Source organism: Podarcis filfolensis, assembly GCF_964270895.1.
Source record: "Podarcis filfolensis genome assembly, chromosome: 5".
NCBI classification, from domain to species: domain Eukaryota; kingdom Metazoa; phylum Chordata; class Lepidosauria; order Squamata; family Lacertidae; genus Podarcis; species Podarcis filfolensis.
This window is the reverse complement of record NC_139608.1, coordinates 40,171,565-40,187,625: the sequence shown is the minus strand read 5'-3', so window position 1 is coordinate 40,187,625 and position 16,061 is coordinate 40,171,565. Positions and strand designations below refer to the sequence as shown.

At 42.6% G+C, this 16,061-nt stretch overlaps 1 long non-coding RNA gene across 1 annotated transcript in view; it reads right to left on the bottom strand.

Moving 5' to 3' along the window:
* The window catches only part of LOC310763338, a 235,939-nt gene that overhangs the window by 82,434 nt on the left and 137,444 nt on the right, over nt 1–16,061 (bottom strand). The window contains exon 2 of the long non-coding RNA XR_014548582.1: nt 3,581–3,657. This is a non-coding gene — a long non-coding RNA (uncharacterized lncRNA). The remainder of the gene's footprint in view (nt 1–3,580; nt 3,658–16,061) is intronic.

Below are 16,061 nucleotides of genomic sequence, written 5' to 3'. Positions count from 1 at the left end.
TGGTTTACATCTCCACCAGATGCGAGGCAGCAAGGCTTTTGTAGCACATGAAATGTTGAGCCCTTCAGGACTCTTGACATCTCCAGTCTGCAAGGGGCTCTGAATCAAAACTGTAAACAGCAATCTAATGTAAATCATAGCTGAGAAAACTAATCTTGACTTGGCAGTTCTTGGCCCTAATGTTGCATTTTACAGCGGAAAGGAAGTCAGCGCGACCAAATGTTTGCCTAATATAAGTTCACTGTCAGTGCACACTGTAACCCAGAAGAGCCTTTATTGAAGAAACCATCAGTATGATGGTACATGAGCTGCAATAACCATCTGGCACACTAAATTCAATCAACACCTCATGCAGGTCAAGAAGTGGAAAGCTGCAGATCAGTGTAATTCATAAAACAATGAAGAAAACAGCAGCATGCCTTGGCAATTCTCCAGCCTGACATCCTGCCAGAGAAAAGTAAATTGCCGCCAAGTAACTGGATAATAATCCTAGGTTTACATGTGGCTATAGAAAGTTGAGCCCACTATAAGTGACTATGTAAAATCCTAGAAATTCATACAAATGGAACATGCTGATCCAAAAACTAATAGAAGCAGTAGACTGTCAAGTATGCCAGGTGTTGGTTGTCTTAACCGCTGCTTTCAAAGACAAGATTTTCTCATTTACAAAACAAAATGGAGGAAACCATAGAGAAGCTACATCATTATAGAGCAAATATTCCATGAACCAACTATTGGGTAAACAGTGGGTAAATAGTAATAGGCAAGACGTATTGTATCAAGATGTTGATTTTAAGTTTTCAGGGGAGCTAAAGACTTTGGAGAAATTGAAAAATGAGGAGTATAGCAGCTTTCTCCGAACCTGATGCCTTCCAAAAGCAGTCCCAGCTGCCTGGAATTGATGGGAGTTGCAATCCAAAAACATCTGCAGGGCATCAGGTTGGGGGCAGCTGCCTTACAGTGTCTTATTGCACATTGCACAGCCAATATGTTGCACATTAAGTTTATGCACACAATATGCACAAATCGTTTGCCTGAATTCACATTCTACTTAACAACCTGGCAACATGTATCGGTCTATATATATTGACCAGACAATATACAAAATTTGCACAAAAACATTCATTTCATGCGCTAATGTCAATATTGAATAGGAAAATTAATGCACATGAATGCACACAAATGTTTAGGTGGCATGGTAAGCAACATGCAGTAAATAAGATGTTTGCATTGATGTCATGTCTAGAGACATTCCACCCACTATCCACTCTGGAAATAAACTTTGAAAACCATAGGGGCCAACTCCTAGGGGCCAAGGTCCCTTCGCCCGCCCCCAATAAAATATTTGAGGGGGCCAACACCCCCATTGGCACCCCTGTTGAGAACCAGAGTTACTGCATATCCTACATTGATCAAAATAATCTAGTCTCCAAATAAGGTTCAGAGCAGATACCTAATGTCAGCAAATGGCACCCAACACAAAACTCTTCCCACTGTTTCTCGCCACCCACCCACCCAGAATATTACCACAGTGTGTGTGGGTGTGTGGGTGTGGAGCAGAGCTCATCTCAGATGCGGTTGTAGAGCCTTCACTGAATGCTGTCATAATCATGGACACCATCTGAGGAAACTGACTGCAATAAAAAACATAAACTGCACATACAGTTTATCAGCCCACAGAGTATGTTCACAAAGTTAGCTGAAGGTGTGTAGGATGGGGCAGAACCTGCCCACCACCCCACATGTACACACATTCACAGTCACTCATCCTGTATTTCTTGGAAAGAAAGGGCTGAGAATTATCTCCATGTAAGAAAAAATAATCTCGTATGAACTGTCTCTTGAGAGTCAAACTGGAATCCACATAAGCAATCTGCCACAGGAAAAATAATGAGTTCTGTTTACTGGAGCGGAGACATCCCTTGATTTGTACCTTCTCAATTTCCCAAAACAATGCATTTCAGTGAAATAGATACATATACAGCAGAAACAATAGTCTTGCTTGATAAACTACTTTACCACTGCTGCCACTATATGCAAGTTCAAACAAAGATATTTACATGGAAATGAGTGGAGGCTTTTTCAAGCAGCATGTTCCCAGTAACTCCAATCACAGCCCACTGAACCCAAAACATTTGTTTCCCAAAAATAAATGCATTTTAAAATTCCAACTGATACACTGAGTTGCACATACTGCGATCCTTCACTAAACTAGTAGCTGCTACTTATAAGATGACCTCATTTCCCAAGAAGAGAATTAAGGTTATTTGAGCATCTGTGTACATTCCTTATATCAGACTGGAATGAGTTTATGCTACCATGGGAAGCAGGGAATGCTCATCAGTATATTACTTCTTGTGAGTCTATAACTCATTTGTAGGGAGCAACATCTGCTGTCCACAAGACTGTATGAACCCAGAGAATGGCACCTTTGCAACATTTTTGGGAGGGCTGGTGCTGAAGAGGCGCAGCAAACACTTGCCTCACTCCGGCAGTGTGGGTAAAATCCTTATTTTTTAATTTATTTTGCAGGCAGGGGAGTCTTTTACGTTCTTCTTTCCCCTCTCCAGCTGACAAGGCTTTGTTGCCCCTTCAGGCAGTAGCAGAGTCACAGGGAGCAGCCATCGGCTTTCTCCAGTCCTATATAATGCCCTGACAGAGATGACACAATGTCATTCCCAATTCATTGTAAAAATAAAAGAAAAGAAAGAGATGGCAGTTCCCAGTGGTTGCCCTTTCCTGAAAGTCTCTCAATTTCTTGGGGCACTTTAAAAGGCCTAGCATGAATCTGAAGCATGAGTCTACTTTTGGCCTAGCATGAGTCTGAAGGCACATGATGCTGTCATGTTGTTAAAGCTAAGCATAGGCGCCAACTGCTAGGGGCCGGGGGGGCATTGCTCCCCCAATAAAATATCTGAGAGGGCAGCCCCCCCCCCAGTTGATGGGTATTGCCATTCAAATGGTATGTGTGCACCATGCCATGTGATTGATTGTGCAGGGCGGGGCTTACTCCCCCCCCCCCAATACTTTATTCAAGTTGACATCCCTGAAGCTAAGTAAGTCTCAACCTCATTATACTTGGATGGAAGAGCGATTGAAAAGCAGGAGTGTATGAGCAAGTGAGTGAAAGTGAACATTTACCTTCTTAACTACCTTGCTAAAACAAATTCTAGATAAACGTGTGGCTCTGATAACCAGGGACGGAGGAAAAATTCTATTCAATTCATATATAAAGGTGAACCTACCTAATTGCCCCTTTCTGAAACAATATGAGAACCAAAATCCTTTAAAATGCACACTTCCTTGAATTTTGCATAGCAGTTCTCCCACCAAACAATAAAATGTACCGAAATACACATACCAGGCTAAAACGTGCAGTAAAATGCATATTTGTGTGAAAATAACTTTTTAAAAATTCACTAGATTAGACTAAATTACTTTGCAGAAATGAAGGTATCAGGCAAAGGGGCATTCAGTTATGTGTATATTAGGATATGTTCATACTAACATGCTGGTGATTTTTTTATGAAATTAAATTTTTCGAATTGCAAACTGTGGAAATGTAGAAAACTGAACTTACATGAGGAACTGAAAGAAATCTAAAACAGCAGTTTCATTCATCCTTCCCAATGGCATAAAGGTGGCACAAGCTGCATCCTGCAGAAAGAAGGGACAAGGCAGGTAGCTGTGAGGCACAGAGCTAGATCACAGGTCTCTTACAACATCATGTCTCAGCAATCTCAATTTTCAGTATCTAGTGACATCCCCCCCCACCCAACACAGTGGTACCTCGAGTTATAGACACTTCAGGTTACAGTCGCTTCAGGTTACAGACTCCGCTAACCCAGAAATTATACCTCGGATTAAGAACTTTGCTTCATGATGAGAACAGAAATTGCGTGGCGGCAGCAGGAGGCCCCATTAGCTAAAGTGGTGCTTCAGGTTAATTATATAGTTATAGTAGCTCTAAAGTGACCAAGGAATGGCAATGCTGACTATTACCCCCAGCACAATTACTACTTTCTTTGCCAACTGTTGGTTCAAAAAATGTATATTGTTGCAGGCCACCCCAATCTTTGAGCAGCGCAAGAGTCTAGGTGCTTAGCCAGGATTTGGTTTCCTCAGAATGATGGACAGTGGAGACTGTGGCGTCTTTATGATGTATGTTTTATTTGCACATATATACCACCTGAGCCTGTGAGGAAGGGGTTCACAGCGTCAACACCCCAAGGAGGTCTTGCTTCTCCCATGGGTGCAGCTTTGGATCCCAGCAGAAATCAAGCCTGGCTCTCTCACTATCACCTAGGAGAGGTGATTATATGGTGGACATATTGGTATGGAGGCCAGTTGTGGCTCTAAAAAGAAATTATCTGCCAAGCAGGAGGAGAAACCAAGATCCTGAATACTGCGCCTTACAATAAGGAAACACAGCTATCCTTTTTGGAACAAAAATATATGAGGAATGAGGTGTCATTTAACAAAGCCCTAAGTAATCCTGTGCTACACTGGAAACAGTAATGTCATGCAAGGGCCTTCTCACTCTGTGAAGCTGTGGATTACCTTGTTTGCCCTCCCATCAACATTTACTCTGAGAAGCAGTTTAGCACAGCTGGAAGGATTGCAAAAGGCAGCAGTATGTTCCTGTGTTTTTGTTTAACCACATGAACCCCTCACAGATACCAAAAGTTGCACTAAATGCGCCCTTAGAAACTTGAAAGCCGGTTTCTAACAAAGATGTATGGACAAGTAGCGCGTATGGAGGAGAAAGGGGGAGACATGGTTTTTCCAAAGGAAATGCTTGCCCACAATGAACTTTATGAACTTCTAAAGAATAAAATGCAATGCCGTACACTATTCACATCATTCACATCATGCCTGTATAATAAAGCTTGCTGTTTAGACACACAGCATTTATTATCTTTGGGAATTACTTAGACGTGGTAATCTATATTCCCTGCCTTCAAAAAAAAAAAAAAAAAAAGGACAGTACAAAAGGGCAAGAAAGGAATTTGGCTTGCATTATAACAAAAATAGCAAACATTTAAACTGTATGGGCTGCTCCTGCCTTCTAACAACACAGATAAAAATTAAGTTATTTTCATGCCTTATAATAAAATAACTATGCGTTCTTTCTTGGTTTGTCCATGTTTAAAGCAAAGAAACCTTGCTGTCTTCTGCAAATGGATCACCTATGTGCTGGTTCATCTGCACTTCCCTCTGCATCTTCCTAAGTCTGCCCTGCTTGACATTTTGTGCTTCATTCAAGGCTCAAAGTGCTGCATGTGCCCTCAAAATCCCCTCCACCCTGTGCAAATATTCTCAAAAATCGAAACTTCTTTGCACTGTGTTCATTGGGGCAACACAACTGAGGATTCTGGCAGTGGCGTAGCATGGGTTGTCAGCACCCGGGGCAAGGCAAGTAATTTGCGCCCCCTAACCCGTGGATTTGCGCCCCCTAACCCGTGGATTTGCCCTAATCCCAGATGTTGCGCCCGGTGCGGCCGGCCCCCCCTGCACCCCCCACGCTACGCCACTGGATTCTGGCAAACAGGCACATACATGTGTTGTTGTTTCTTCTACTTGTTGGATCTGCTCCACAACCACTAGCTCTGGCTGTGGCTCTGTTCTGATCTACTCATTATTATAAATGGCAAGTCAGAGAAAGATGCCTTGCGATGGATGATGTGATGCACCATGTGGAAAAACAGGGTCTTCCTACACATGTCATGTTTCCAAGATGCCCTTGAGTGCATGCATGTAAATGCAAAGATGCCTTGAAAGATTGCTTATTTTTACGCAAAAGAATTTATATACTGCTTACCAGTACAAAAAAGAACTCTAAGCAGTTTATAAGATCAAATCATAGCATAGGCGAGCTTTCTTCTGATTTTATAATGCTGGATTCAGAGCTTGGCTGTTAGATTCCAAATGTGACGGGGCTAAGTCAGCCATTACTAGCAATGCCTGCAAATTGTCTTGAAGCTCATGTGAAAGGCAATTCATAAACTAACCAAATAAAATAAATAAGTTAGATTTTATTACAATAATGTGGAGAAGCAAACGTTTGCCAGTAACCATGGTATTTTATATAAATTTAGCACGGAGATAATTTGCACTGAGCCTTTATTTTAAGGTATCCTTCCCGGAGACTTTGCATTTGTGATACAGCTGAGCAGGAGACATCAGCTCTCCTAATCCCAGCAATAATTCCTGCTGCTAATGAAAACATTTGAAATGACATATTAACCTGCTGGTTTGGAGTAGAAGGCATGGATGTGCTTTGTAAGTTTCTGCTGCGGTTCACATTGTCTTTAAAAAGGAGGAAAAAATCCGTCTGGGGTTGAAAAATATAAGCTCCGGTGGTGCCTTCTCAATGCTTTCATGTTGCTGCACCAGTGGCGAACATTATACATCACAGCTTCTCCATGTATTCATTGCCATAACTTTCAGAGTGGGATTAGGATGATTAGCACACGGTTACTGCTAAGCTGCTGCATATCAGGATGATTGGACAAGCTGAGCACAATCACAGCATGACATTTTATCCGTAGAGTTCTGCACGCTCTCACAGGTAGAAACAGATGGCAATGTTTTTGTGCTATCAGACAAAGTATTAACTATGTGCGCAGAGGGCTTAAGGATATGTTTAAAAATAACTTCATCATGTCAACATGTAGGTACGGTCCTGAATTTCTACAGCAGCCGGCTGTTAGGCTGAAGTTAACACAGAGAAACAGGATCCCCACTCCCACCCGGATCTGTTCAGTACTCTTAACTCCTAAAGCAAAGAGAGCGTAGGTCTTTGCAAGTCTTTTGGCCCCAGCTGCATCTTTTTCTACCCCAGACCTGATATGATATATATGATGTCAAGCCTAGGGCAGGTGGGTGTGGCTTGGCCAGAGGTTCCCCACCTGTGGTTTAGGAAAAAGAGATGGAGGGTTGCAATTATTTTTATACTGAAAATATAGATCCAGGTTTATATTTTAGTTCAAAGCTGTTTATGTTTGTATTGAAGGCATGATTAAAGGTAAAGGTAAAGGGACCGTGAGGTCCAGTCACGGATAACTCTGGGGTTGAGGCACTCATCTCGCTTTATTGGCCGAGGGAGCCAGCGTACAGCTTCCGGGTCATGTGGCCAGCATGACTAAGCCGCTTCTGGTGAACCAGAGCAGCGCATGGAAATGCTGTTTACCTTCCCGCCAGAGTGGTACCTATTTTATCTACTTGTACTTTGATGTGCTTTCAAACTGTTAGGTTGGCAGGAGCAGAGACCAAGCAACTGGAGCTCACCCCATCACAGGGATTTGAACCGCCAACCTCCTGATCGGCAGGCCCTAGGCTCTGTGGTTTAACCCACAGCGCCACCCATGTCCCTAAGCCATTATTACCCTCACACAAATTCTATGACCTGGAAATTCAGCTTCACAACTCAAAGTCCTAGAATATCAATCCAGGATTATGTAATTGCTCATTCTATCCCCTACCCCCCACATTCTTTTATCTCCCAAGCAGACCTGAGTTCATGCTAGTTCTTCACATCTTTTCACAGCAGATGAGGATGAAATCAGGTGCCGTGCAATGCCCCATCTGCTGCAAGGTTCACATCCATCACATTGTACCACCTCTGTGCAAAAATGATAATAAAAATGGACACAAATCTGACATTTAAAAATGACGATATTCAGACGCTGCTGGTAGAACTCTCAGGACACGCTGCTGCCTGATCTGAAACCATTATCCTTCAGCAATGGAACTTCAGTGAGAGATTCCAGCATGAGTGCTGCCGAAAATTATTATGGGTTTAATCTACTTGTTTAGATCTTAAATGAGAGCAGGACATCTCTCCCACTACAGGTGTTAAATAAGCAGAGCAACAGAAATTGTCCCACCAGCAGTTGCAACTGTTCTGCTTTTATTAGATTTTGAGCTTAGCACAGAAATGTTGTTGACCTTTTAAATTTCATGGTCATTAGGCCCCATTCATGTTTTCTTCTTCCTTACATATCTTCCAGCTGAGGCGACACTTCCTGTATCTGAAGATGACAGCACTAGTCTACAACACCTTATGCCACAATACATTTGGGGGGGAAGGTGGTGGAGAGAGTGGTTGTGAAGCAAACTGCAAGCATTCCTGGAAGACACTGATTATCTAGATCCAGGTCAGTCTGGGTTTAGGTCTGATTTTGGCACTGAATCTGCCATGGTCGCCCTGGTGGATGTCTTGAATTGGAAGAGGGACACAGGGTGTGTAACCCTGCTATTATTACTTGGTCACTCAGCAGCTGTTGATACCATAAGCCCATGGACCAGTCTTGGATCAAATGAGTGAGAAAGATATTTGAGGAACTGTACTACAGTGATTCTGTTCCTATCTGTGTCATTGAGTTCAGAGAGTAACACTGGGGGAGTTCTTATCAAACCCCCACCACAAAGGGAGAGGCAGAAGCAAGCAAGTAGGCAGCAGAAACAGCTGTGTGCATCCAGGAAGGTGAACCCACTGATGATATATTGCCCAAGCTCCACCATCCCAAAACTGGAATCTGCAATGTTTGCAATCACCAAGGCAAGCCAATTAGTCTTCTATGTCCTGCACTAATAAAAGTGTCCCAGTTAAAAATGAAAGTTAAGTGCAATAATTGTGTGCACATACCTTAAAGCAGGCTTCTTCAATCTCGGCCCTCCAGATGTTTTGAGACTACAATTCCCATCATCCCTGACCACTGGTCCTGCTAGCTAGGGATCATAGGAGTTGTAGGCCAAAAACATCTGGAGGGCCGAGGTTGAGGAAGCCTGCCTTCAAGAGATCTTAGCAATGTGTACCAATGATATGCTACACAGAAAATCTCCACTAACTGTGTCATTCATTGTCCTGCAACATCAGCCAGTGAAACTTGGGGGAATGGAGACTAGCAGTTGTCCTCTTTGGACCTTTAACCATGGATGGATGGATGGATGGATGGATGATGACCCCTCTTTGCAATTCTACCTACCTGCTCACAGTGGATGGTACAGACAGGTGCAGAGAGCAAGGATGCCATGTTTACCTTGGCAAATTCTTTTTTTTTCTTGTTTTGTCTACTGAGCTGTACTCATCAGGAGTGCAGCTCTGTGCTCTGACTTTGACATTGTAAAACATATCTTTTTAAGCTATACATCTTTTAAAGTTAACATGAAAGCTGCACACGTAAAAAAAATTGAATCAGGAAAACTCGGATAACAGTAGAACTTCATCTTAATATACTTTTATCCACTTTCTCAGGTCTTTGATAAAGACATTTTATTTGTGACATTGATTCTAAATGACCCTTTTTAGTTTGTTGCCTGTGGGTCATAATGACCTGCTCATTCCAGGGATATCAACATTAACATGCAGTTAATTCTGCTCTAAAGGGAGAGGCTGTTATCTTTTGAGAAGCAGAAAGCTCATAACTACCCAAATAAAAACCTTTCAAGCTTCATTATTCCACCAATTGATGCTTCATTATGGTAAATATGCTTAATGCTTTAATCCTTTAAGAAATATTGTTTTGGTGTGTGGGAAGAACCTACTGCATATTGATTGCATGACACATTTCCACAAGTCACTCACACTGTGCATGACCATGCACATAAAGTATTGTACCACACACACACTTCTAGATTTAAGGATTTGTGCCTAGGATGTGCATTGATCCCAATCTTGCTCTCTCTTGCCAACAGACCATCTAGCCTAGCATCCTGTTCTCACAGTGACCAACCAGATGCTAGCCTCCTGTGTAAGACTAGAGACATAGTGTTCATTACCTAGTGCATTGGTTCCCAACCGGTGGTCCATGAACCCCTGGGGGTCTGCATAACCTGCCCAGGAGGTCCATGGCACCATTTACATAACAAAAACCATAGGGATATCAAAATTTTCAAATGTGGAGGGTCCATGGCATGGCTTTTGAAAAACAGGGGGTCTGCAGAACTTAACTAATTGGGAACCACCGACCTAGTAGATGAAAGTCAGTCCTCATTAGCTCAAATGGGATTTGCCTAGCAAGACCACCACTCTCAAAAACTGTTTTCCCATGTGTAATAGATTTTATTAGCTAGATTGGATGTGGTTGCCACTGGTCATTAGCAGAGCATCCCCATGTTGGGAGAGGACAAGTTCAAGCTAACCCTTGCCACCACACTACAACCATGGCAAAGCTTTTCTTTACATTTTAAGCCCTTTATGTTTATATTCCTCTCCCACTGTAGTCAGAATCATGTGGATCCTTGGCCAACTCCAGCATGCTCTGGCCATAGCTCCAGAATGCTCTGGTTTGGTCCCCACTGCTGTACAGGGGTGAGGGTTCCAGTGGTGTAAGTGTTTCCCCACCGAATGGATTTCCTCTCTCCCAGCAGAGCAGCCCTAAGATTGCTCTCTTACTGACAGGCGCGCGTGCACACACACAATTATATGTGACACATGAAAAGTTTTTCTCCCTTTCTCATAACTCTAGACTAGGCATAGGCAAACTCGGCCCTGCAGATGTTTTGGGACTACAACTCCCATAATCCCTAGCTAACAGGACCAGTGGTCAGGGATGGAGTTGTAGTCCCAAAACATCTGGAGGGCCGAGTTTGCCTATGCCTGCACTAGACCTCTTGGACAGCCAACGAAGCTGAATGTTGGGAGAGACAGGACAGTCAAAAGAAAGTACTTCTTCATATAGTGCAGAGTTAAAACTATGGGATTCACTCCCAGAAGAGGTAAGAATGGCCACCAACATGGATGGGTTTAAAAGAAGATAAGACAAATTTGTCTTTTCATTTACATATATATATATAGAGAGAGAGAGAGATTGAAATGTTAAAACAATAGCAAAGCTGTTTTCAGCAATAAAACACAAACATTGCTCAGAATAATCTTACAACAACCAGCCTGTGTCAGGTGTGTGTGCAGGAGCCAGGGCCTGTGACCAATAGGACTCTGCAGGACAGGGGCCTTTCTAAGTTTGTTCTGAAGAGTGCAACTGCACTGGGTCTTCTTCCTAAGCAAATAAATTCCACTTCAACAATTACCTACCAAAGTCTTCATTTGAAGTTCTTTTATTGAAGTGGGGAAAAATATGACCACTTTCAGAGCAGCAGTAGAACATACTGGAAGAATGAGATGCTGCACCTCTGTTTTTTTAATGTTGCCATTTTGAAATTTGTTTCCATTTATATATTATTTATTTGCAGAGAGACTAACCTGTTTGTCATATTGAGATGGCAGAAGGGCACTGTTGGTGGGTGATGGCATATATCCTGCTGAAGCCTGCTGCTAAGCCCTCTTTCAATATTAATAGTTTATGTGAATTGGCCCAGAAACCAAGACAACCCTGAACGGGGTTGCTGGATGCAAAGCTAGAGAATTGACACATCATCTTCCAATGCAAGCAGGAGGTGGTAGTTGTGGTTCCTTCTGCCTTCTCCCTCCCCATTCCTTACCATCTTGTCTGCAATGTGAGGAGGCATGGGAGGACAGAACCAGAAAGGGCAATAGTCTAGAGAAGCCATGGTTGCCATCTCCTAAGTTGCACCCAGAGATTTAATGGCATATGAATGTTCTTGAACTGTGAATCTGGCAACCCTATGGCTGATGCTCCATTATTTCATCTGACACTGTATTGAAGCACTCAAATTTTAATGAGGCTTTGCCTGACACACTCGTCACTTTGAGTAGGCAATACCTCAGCCTTTGGACTGAGACAGCTCAGGTTCATTCCTCTGAACAACCTCAGTATATATCCTATTGAAGAGTGTGGAAAATGACACTCTTTTTGCTTCCTCCATAGCCATGTTACATTCTTTCAAGCACCGGAATCACTTTGCTTTGGATGGGTCTTAAGAAAATGTCACCTGTTTCAGATAGAGGTGTGAATAACATTTTAAAAAAACACATGACACCATTTTGACTCACAGATATAAACTATTTTAAGTTTAGCCTGAACAGAATTTGCCTGTATCTCTAATGGGTTGGATCCAGATGAGGTTAGTTGAATTTAGCCCCCACCCCTAAAAAACCAATGGGACAAGTACCATTGATTTCAGTTAGAATGAAGCTCAACTAACTTATTCTGGGTCCAGCCCAATATTTGCACTATTTTGAATCATACTGATGAACTTTGGATTTCCACCTTTTAATATATACACCAGTGCTAATATTATTTGCTTACTTCTGCTCAAGTAATTGTGGTTTTTTTGCACAGTATTAATTAACACAGGAGTAGCCAACACAGCGTCCTCTAGAGGTTGTTGCAATGCAACTCCCATCATCGCTAACATTGGTCATGCTGATGGGAGTCAAACAATATCGGGAGAGCCACAGATTCCTCAACTACATATTCATCATTTTTAAGTGTGTGTGTGTGGACTCTTATGACACTATTTCAAGTTCTCTTGAATTTGAAGAGTTCCTTTCAAAATCATTACATTTGTAGAATCCAGAGGTTGCATCAGATATTTAATACCGCTCCAAAGTGAGAGACAGAAAAGAAGCTGGATGTGTGCCTGGAAAAAAAATATAGAATGACATTCCATACCACCCCCAGCACCAGGTACCAACCAAGAGAACCAAGTTTGTTTTTAATTTAAAGAGCCAGCTATTGAAAGATACAGCCGCTGATGAACAATGGCTTAAAAACAAATCACGAATTTCAGTATTCCCTGCTAAACGTGACTCATGTCGCATGCACTTTTTAAGGATCCTGCTTGGACAAAGCAAAGGAGTCCTTTAAGCCTAACTACAGATGTGGGCAATGACAAACCTAGACAGCATCTTAAAAAGCAGAGACATCACCTTGCCAACAAAGGTCCGTATAGTTAAAGCTATGGTTTTCCCAGTAGTGATGTATAGAAGTGAGAGCTGGACCATAAAGAAGGCTGATCGCCGAAGAATTGATGCTTTTAAATTATGGTGCTGGAGGAGACTCTTGAGAGTCCCATGGACTGCAAGAAGATGAAACCTATCCATTCTGAAGGAAATCAGACCTGGGTGCTCACTGGAAGGACAGATCGTGAAGCTGAGGCTCATGAGAAGAGAAGACTCCCTGGAAAAGACCCTGATGTTGGGAAAGATGGAGGGCACAAGGAGAAGGGGACGACAGAGGACAAGATGGTTGGACAGTGTTCTCGAAGCTACCAGCATGAGTTTGACCAAACTGCGGGAGGCAGTGGAAGACAGAAATGCCTGGCATGCTCTGGTCCATGGGGTCACGAAGAGTCGGACACGACTAAACAACAACAGAGATGTGGGGCTACTATTTATTATGTTGATGGTGTTGGTCAGTGCATGGGCCTTTATAAAGTAAATATCTGGTGTAAGGGATGGGAGAATCTGTCCATTTCACTTCTTCCCAGTTTCTCATCTTTCCAATCCGATATTCAGTTCTTCACATTTCCACATCAGTTTGTGAATGTTTTCACAAATGGCTCAGGACCACAACACCTCAAGGACCACCTCTCCCCATACGAACCAACCCTGACCCTGAAATAATCACCTGAAGCCCTTCTTTCTTTGCCTTCTCCATGAAAGATCTGAAGGGTGGCAACACTAGAATGAGCCTTTTCTGTGGTGACTCCCCGTTTGTGGAACGCTTTCCCCAGGGAGGTTCCAGGCAAAAAACATTTCTCTTCAACCAGGCATTCAGCTGATTAGCATTCTATGGCTTTTTGGATGTATTTGGAGAGAGGGGGATTATTGGTTTGTTTTTATTTTATTATGCATTTTGTATTCTCGTTTTGGTTTTCTGTAGCCACCCTGGCATCTTTGAATGAAGAGTGGTATATAAATAAATTAAAAATGATAACAATAACAATGTTTTCATAAAAAGACATCATGAAAAATTATCACATGTGAATTTCTTCTAATATACACAATTGTGTTGATAATTTTGCCAAATATATATGTTTTTGCAAAGTCATTTTCTTACAATGCATTTTTGTTATTTTCACTGATATTAACACATTTTGTTTTACAAAACTTATATACCGCTTGACTGTAAACAGACAAACTTTTAAGTGGTAGATAAATTATTTGCCCTAATATGTGCATTTTTTACTGAAGGACTGCATTGCAAAATTCAGTTATGTGTGAATTTTGAAGGATCAGTGTGTTTCTGTCCACGTATTGTTTTGGAAAGTATGAATTGGGTAGGAGTGTCTTTAAACGCAAAACTGAATCAAATTTCTCCTCCATCCCTACTAATGATGATACAGCCATAACCAGTACGTGATACTGAAATATTGGTGGTTCGACTTTATGCATTGTCAGTGGCGTAGCGTGGGTTGTCAGCACCCGGGGCAAGGCAAGTAATTTGCGCCCCCTAACCCGTAGGGGCAGAGAGCTGCGAGTGTGAGCGCGCCCTCCCCAGATGTTGTGCCCGGTGCGGCCGGCCCCCCCTGCACCCCCACGCTACGCCACTGTGCATTGTTCTATATCCTTCCATAGCGGGCCTTTTAAATCTAGCACGCACACAAGCACACACACAACCATTAAATTCAGCGGTGCCTGGGAAGAGATTACATTATGCCTTTTCCTTTGCTCTGTAGGCACCTGAAATGCTCCAGTGATTAAACAAATCCCCAAGGTAAACTGAGCAGAGGGGGCTTGATTTAGCCTGAAACATCTTGATGAAGCCATCTTCATTCAAAGAAAATTAGAAGAAAAGCACCATGGCTGTTTTATTATCAGAGGAAGAAATTTAAGCACAGGAGGGAATTTAGCCATACATATGAAAATCAATTGTATCTTTTTCTTATTCTCTCTCTCTCTTTTAATTATTTATCGCCTGAGTGCTGCTGACTCAAACACACCAAAGCAGATAATTATTAAAGTTAAAAGTAGTCAATAATATGATTAACACCAGTGGCTTGGATTCACCCATCAAACTGAAGAAGAGTCAGCACTGAAAGTGCCATTTTTCTTCATGCATCCCTAGTAGGCTGCCTGTATCCTGAAGCAGTCAATAACAATCAGGAAGCTGTCCTTTAAAATAAGGGCTATGAATAGTGTAAACCAGATAAATCACACCACTTAAGATGGTTCCCTTCAGTGCTTCCCTGGGGGTCTAAGAGCCTGATCCTATAGATTTGCTTAGCTGCTGCTGACAAAAGGTTCAGCAGCATCCTGTGACAGGCCGGTGTGAAGCAGAGCCATCCATCTCTTTCAAAAATTAGAATGTAAACATGTAGGTGGATCAAAAGCCCACCCTGCTGATTGCACAGGCTCTGTCATGATCTGTAATGCAACGTATAGAGAAAACCACAGAGAACTTAAGCAGTAGACCATCCCCTGTGTTCCCCACCCCCTCTTCTTTAGGAAATTGTAAGGTAAGGAGGAAGAAAAGAGAAAGAGATTGGCAGGCCCAGCCAGAAAGCGCAGCAGCTAGAGCAACGCAGCAGCCTTTTAAAACATGATCTGAGTGCCACTCTCTGTGGTTTGCCTCAGAAGGTAGTTCCTAAGGATGCTATGCCGCTCTAGCCCCCATGCTGTGTACTGTTTCCTGTACTCACTGTGCCCTGGGGTGTGTGGGTGAGAGAGAAAGAGTGTGTGTTAGTTTAGTTCACTGCCAGTTAATGTGAAAGAATGAATGACAGAGAGGGTAGCTGACAGATGTTAGATCAGGGCTACCCAACATGGTGCCCTCTCCAGATGCAGTTGGACTACAGCTCCTGTCAATCACAGCTGGCATGGTCAATGTTCAGGGATGATGAGAGGTGGGGTTTTTTGTTCTTAATGTTTAATGTTTTATTATGTTTATGTGTGTTGGAAGCTGCCCACAGTGGCTGGGGCAACCCAGCCAGATGGGCAGGGTATATAAAAAATACAAAAAATGAATTAAACAACATCTGGAATGCATCCTGTTGGCTACCCCTATGTTAGACAAACAGGGCACATATTTCTGTGGTGTGTGTGTGTGTGTGTGTGTGTGTGTGTGTGTGTGTGTCCCTCTCTCTGTGTGTATGTAAGAGAGAAAGGGAATGCATGGATAGATGCAGGATAAATGGATGTGGCGCAGCCTTGTATATACGAGTGATAGAGTTCACAAATGGGCACATGTGCA